The 6,191-nt window shown below is 48.9% G+C and overlaps 1 long non-coding RNA gene across 1 annotated transcript in view; it reads left to right on the top strand.

Annotated features, from left to right (window-relative positions):
- The first annotated feature begins 1,141 nt into the window (after positions 1–1,141).
- The window catches only part of LOC146847613 (uncharacterized), a 96,598-nt gene continuing 91,548 nt past the window's right edge, over positions 1,142–6,191 (top strand). The window contains exon 1 of the long non-coding RNA XR_014980714.1: positions 1,142–1,523. This is a non-coding gene — a long non-coding RNA (uncharacterized LOC146847613). The remainder of the gene's footprint in view (positions 1,524–6,191) is intronic.

The following is a 6,191-nucleotide window of genomic DNA, read 5'->3' as shown; positions in this document are numbered from 1 at the left end:
GACCGTGACCTCTGGCTGCTTTAAGGATAGAGTTTCGGTCTTGGTAATTTAGGATGCGCGCAATAATGAATCTTTGAGTTCCGCCTGTCAAGGTTCGTTTTATTTTCCTGCAGGAACGTCAAGGATATGAAGCAATATCCACTCCCTCCCTTCACCATCCATAGCACCCAATAGAGATCAAAGTGCCAAGGGTGATTCGGGGAAGAAGGGAAACAAAACAAAGGATAGAGGAAGCTCCTTCACTGGACTGTTCAATAGCTCCAGACCCGTTAGTGTCAAAATAAGCTAGGGAAAAGAAACAGAAAACAGATCAATTACAGAGCAGTGCTCCAGAACCCTGTGTTTCCTAAGAATTATTTGTGTATGAGCGTCCTTCTTACCACACACTAAAAGAGGCTTGCCTTCCCTTCTTCTAAGGGTCAAACTCAAGGTCCTTAACAGTACTCTGAAACACAAGAATAATGGTAAACTACATCTCTAGTCAATGTGTGAGGAAAGAAATATCTTAGGAAAAGTAATATATAAATTGGACCCACCTTAAGGAATAGCTTGCAGACAATTGTAGTCTTCACCAAAGTAAACTAAAAAGGTACACCTTAAATTCAGGTTAGTTTCTTTTCTTTCTCTTGTTTTTCCAGTAATATAATAAGGAAAGCGCGGATTCTGCAGCCGCAGAACAACACAGGTAAGTGATTAGTAATTACAATAAGTAACATGAGTAGAAACAGCGCAAATGCGCTGGTACCGTAATACTTTTCTCTTCTCCGTGACGAATTCTCCAACTGGGCACAATGTCCTTATTCAATTGGGTCTCCAACTCGAGACGCCAAACAATAGGGACGCCGTGAGGAGAACCAACGAGAGTCGAGGGAATTCCAATGATAGGAGAAACGCCGGTGAAGATGCCAAAATACGCAAGACCCTGCCGAATGAAATATCACCCAGGGAAAAGGCTGCACTGCCGGCGGGGACCTTCCGTAGATATATTTCGCAGGGTAAAAAATCCACAGATGCTGAAATTGAAACTCCGAGGCACAGAAGCAGGAAGAGCGCGAAGCGTCTTGACGCTACGGGAGGTCGGGTTTAAACAAACGCTCGACCTCCGCGCAGGCGCGCTACATCAGCCGCCATTTTGGTAGTTCTTGTCAATGCGCCGATCGGGACGCACCGATCCTGACACCGCCAACAGGTGGCCGGGACCTAAGGATATGTGGGCTCTCTCCACTACAATTACAGAGGAGAGGGCCGAAGGAAATAAGTCACGCAGCAATATCTCAACATAGAGTTCCATTTTGGGAATAGCTGTGTTCTCCAGCACCCCAGCAATGCGAAGGTTATTGCGCCGTGAGCGTGCTTCTAAGTCATCATTCTCTGCCTTGATGACTGATAGGATCTTCTCCATACTAAGGAGGTGTTGTTTAGATTTGATTTGAAACTCGTTGGCCTCTGTTGAGTGATTGTCGAGAAGATCAAGCCTGGTTTCATGGATATCAACCTGTCGCTTCACGGATTCCAGCCTAGAGGTAAGTGCATCTAGTTTAGTGTCCATGGATCTAAGGTTGGAACGTATGTCTAACATTATGGAACGTAGATCCTCTTCCTGTGGGTCATTTTGTAGCTGGGATTCTGGGTCTGGTTCGGAGGATGAGTCCATAGTGCGAGTGTGACGTTTGTTTTCGAAGTTGATTTTGGGCTGTTTTGGATCGTCTTCTGGGACACGAAGCCTTTACAGTGTGGATAGCCACGGAACAGTGCGGGGGAGAATTCTGGTCACGATGCATCGTGGATATCCAGTGGGTCGCCCGGCTGGGCGTACAAGCGCACCGGCCTCGGGGCCCGGAGAAGCATGACCATGCACAGACCCTATAGTGTATGGGATGGAAGGGGGATGTAGGGTTGAGCCTTACCACGTGCTCAGCGTCCCAGGCCAGTGCCCACTGTCACACCTACCTGGTTCCCAAGATGCCCCTGGCGCACAGGCCCCACCACCCCGCACCTCGCGCCCTGCGCCCAGCACACCCGCACCGGGTATAACTAGCAAGTGCGAGAGGGCCTACGGGCGAGCGCGCATCAGCACAAGGCCCAAAGCCCAGCATGCCCAGGGGGGCACTCACTGCGATTATTGAAGGGCTCTTGGAAGATCCAGATGTCAGCAAGCTGTTCGTGATCACCCAGATCTCTGCATACAGTCCAAGCCAGAAGTCCGCTGCCGGCCAGGTAGCCAAAGCCAATCACCACCACAGGCAGTCACTGCGCGAGTCCTCACCTGGCTATAGGAGTGGGACAGGTGGGTAAGGCACTGCACAGCCGCAGTGCCAACGCCGTCAGCGGTGGCCCCGGCCAAGTCCAGTCGCGGCCAGAGCGCCTCTTGAAATGCGCCACACAAGGTGACAATGTCCCAGAAATCCTCGATGTCTGGTCTGAGCCACATAGTCCACAAATGCCTGGGCCCTAGATGTCGTAGCCCCAGTACCTGCAGTCGCACCACACCAGCGCCGATAGGAGAGGACGGGCGTGCACCTCAACTGGGAGTGGGCTCGAAGATGACACAGTTTGCATGAGGCAGAGCTGTTGAAGGCCCAGCAGTCGATCACTGCTTCAGCTCCGTCAACGAAGTCGATCCGGAACACGGGCCCCAGCGTGGGTCAGCACGGCCCGCTGGAGCAATTGCAGGCATCTGAAGCAGGCAGCAGGCAGCCCGAGTGTAAGGTGATCAACCAGGCCGCAGCTGCAGGGTAGGGTAGTGCTGCCCACACAGCGCAGGGCCCCGTGTTGTCCTCCGTGTTCACGTGCCGAATGGGTGAGTTCCGTTCTCAAGGCGCGGTGCGGCAGCCACAGATAGCTCCAGGGTTGCGGCGGTGACAAGTGCACTCCTCGATGATCCGCCGCAGGGTTAGATGACTTGCAGAAGGCGGTGTCGGGCTATGGGCGTGAGGACTGCACTCGAGTCGAAGGCCGCAAGGCGCCATATTGGTGTCAGGCGGATCGTGGTCCTGGACACCCTGCTTGCTCCAGGCGGCTCAGAAGTTTCAAGGTAGGTGAATAAGGCGCCACATACAGTAGAAGATCAAGCGGCAGCCTTTTAAGGCATCAGGTTTCCGATTCACGGCAGGACAGTGCAGGATAAAGAGCCCAGCCGGCGGAGCTCGCTCAGTTAGCGGCCATCTCGCTGCACGGCCAAGCCACGCCCCCTTCACCGGGCTTCCTTGCCTGTGGACTGCAGCTCCTGTCAGTGCTCTCTGCTGGAGGGCAGTAGTTCCTCTGAGGCCTCCAGTCACCTGCAGTAGACCAAAGGTCATTAAAAAGTCATTAAACTAGCAAAGAGAAGAAAGGTTTTACATTTGCATAAAATAATTGCATGTTCAGCCCTAGGCTCATGGTTTCAGTGATTTAGGGAATGTATTAATGAATGTATTCATGTTCAATTACTAAAAACCATTACATGGTACAACATACACAAAAATATTATTGAACTCAAAAGCAAGAATATAAAACCAGATATTCTTGAGAAGTCCATGAAGATGGGAGTAAGACTGGGTGGCCAAAAAAATCCACATGATTTTCATAATAGTTATATTGTTTCAGAGAAAAAATAACTCTTAAAGTGCTGATGCTTACGATTAAAAAAAACAACCAGTATAATACATTGTAAAGTGCTAAGTGCAAATAAATGTTCTGGGCAAACAACAAAGGTCCAAGTTTGCTTTAAGAGAATAAACGGAAGTTGAACATTTTAAAAGTCTGTCAGCAGCGGTGTAGCTTCGGGTGAGGGGGGCGGGTGCTTGGGGTGTTACAAACCCCTCTAAAAATGTATATTTTGTAGTAAGTAGTTGGGTACATGTGCTTTTAGTTGGGTATGATGAAATGTCTGTCGGATTTCACCCAGTATTTTTACATGCACACACAGACAAGAACACACACATACACACTCTCTTGGCTAGTTTGAAAAACATTGTGTTTTAAGTACCCCTAACAATCCACGCTCCTCTCTTTTCCGCTGTCTCTTAACCCACCTCGTGTCCTCATTCTCATGATGCATTTTAACATTATATGCCAGCGTGATTGATGGGAAATCTGAAGTCTTACTGACCAAGCTATGCCCCTCAAAGACGTTTTAAGGCATGGGCAAAGTGGGCTCTAGCCCAGGGCCCCAGCCTTTCAGGGGGGCCCCCTGTCAGCTCTGTTTTGCAGAGAGTCTTACCCAGATGACCTTGAATAGTTCCTGATTGTTTTAAATACCATTTTTCTTTAATTTATTTTTAATGTGGGAGTGTATTACCAACACTTTGAAGAGAAATGTGTTTAGGTAAAAATGCAACATCCATAAAAAAGCTTCTTATAAATCAAAAGAGGACCTCACATATGAGAAATGGGAGGGTATCTCAGAGATTATTTGCAATAATTTGAGTGAGCTGCTGCTGTGTTACAACATTGAAAACACACCTCTCTATCCCTATTAGACCTAAAATCATTTAGAATTTGGAGCAGTGTGCCTGTACACTGTCAGTGACCTGGCCAAAGAGGGCAAGAAAGAGGTGAAACTATATCATAAATTCAAAGCTGGTCTGAAGAGGGGCCCCCAAAATACGTTTGGCCCAGGGCCCCCAAAATCCTTAAGATGTCCCTGATGCCCCTCTCCGTCACATAGAAGTGCTGGTGCAGAGAAGTGTTAGAACGCATGGGTGAGTTACAGGTGTCAAGGGTCGCATAGCCAAAATGGTAAGTGCTCAAGTTTTTCCAGAGCCCAGCCAGGAAAAAGTGCCGCGGTTGCGTTGGAAGCGGTTGCCTTAAGATGGAATGGTGCAGGTTTAACCAAGGTGCACTCCATTGACCTGCAGAGAGGGCTGGGGCGGGATCAGGGGGTGTCTTAGCAGAAGGAGCCGGCCCGCCACAGGTGCAGTGCTGAGTGAATGGCATCAGCAAATCCCCCCTGCCTTGCCAGGGTCACAGGAGTGGCGTCTGGAACACACAGATCCATGGCCGCTCTGCAAGTGCCGATCCCGTGGGCCAGAAATAGTTGAAAAAACAAGCGAAGTCGGTCACAGTCGAGTTTGGGGAAACAGCACAAGTGTGGCCAAGATTCGATAGTTGCGCAGCCTGCATGATCTTTCCTCGCCCTGCCTTCCCCCAGGAGGGTTGAAGTCCGTGATTGGTCGGGCAAGGAGACGCGTTTATAAGATGTTTCTGCGGGTATGAGCAGCTAGTGCTTGGCGCGAGCAGGGCTGCGCTTTCCCAGCCGTGTAGGAAGCATCTGGTACCTCCGTGTCCGGGGATCAACGTAGGCTGTTCTTGTCCAGTTCCAATGAGATGTTACTGACCTCAGAGTTTACTGTCTTTTTTTCAGGCTGCAAACAGTGTTTTAAATAGGAAAAAATAGTGCAGGTACTCATTTAAATGTGGCGAGTGGGCGGGGCTAGAGGCGTGGCCAAAGGCAAGACATGACATACTTTTTGACTTCTATACTAGTTGCAGCACATAGCAAAACACATGAGGAACGGTGTCTATGAACAAAATAGGTGAAATCGTTACACAAAGCAAAAGGCAAATGCATTGATATTTTAATAATTCCTTGTTTTGTAATATTTGCAGCTTGAATACTGTTTGCTGTTACTTGGCACAATACTATATATTCTGGAACACGCAGTCACACACAGAAACAAACGAACAGATGTGCACACACACAGCATTCCACACATTTCCTTTAATATTCCCCCAATAGTGTCTCGATGTTCTCCCTCTTTTCTCTCACATGAAACCACGTGCAGGTAATAGACACACATAAGCAAACACTCGCACAAAAGAATCAGGTGGGATTAAAGCCATTTTAACCTCCTCACCTCCCATGGCTTTCACAATTGCACTGTCACCCGACTGCCTCGATTCCTTACAACACAGCATGATGGTGAACACCCGGATATCATGCAAACAAGCCCACGTTGAAAAGTTCAGCGGGGGCTCGGCTCAGGGCTACAGAAGTGTTTTGACTGTCAGAGACAGGTTACCAGCCCTAGCAGCAATGCGCCTATCCCTTAATGAGTATGGGTACTCTCCTCTGCACTAGAGAAGTGCCAGTAATCAGAGTGATAAAAATAAGAAGTGCCGGTACTCAGTACCTGTCAGCACTGGCCCATTTAAAGCACTGGCTGCAAAAGAGATGTCAGAGCAATAAAGGTTGCAGGCTTCTATTTTTT

Source organism: Triturus cristatus, chromosome 4_1 (assembly GCF_964204655.1).
Source record: "Triturus cristatus chromosome 4_1, aTriCri1.1, whole genome shotgun sequence".
NCBI classification, from domain to species: Eukaryota; Metazoa; Chordata; class Amphibia; order Caudata; family Salamandridae; genus Triturus; species Triturus cristatus.
Note: the sequence above shows the minus strand (reverse complement) of the source record. Positions and strands in the feature narration are given on the sequence as shown.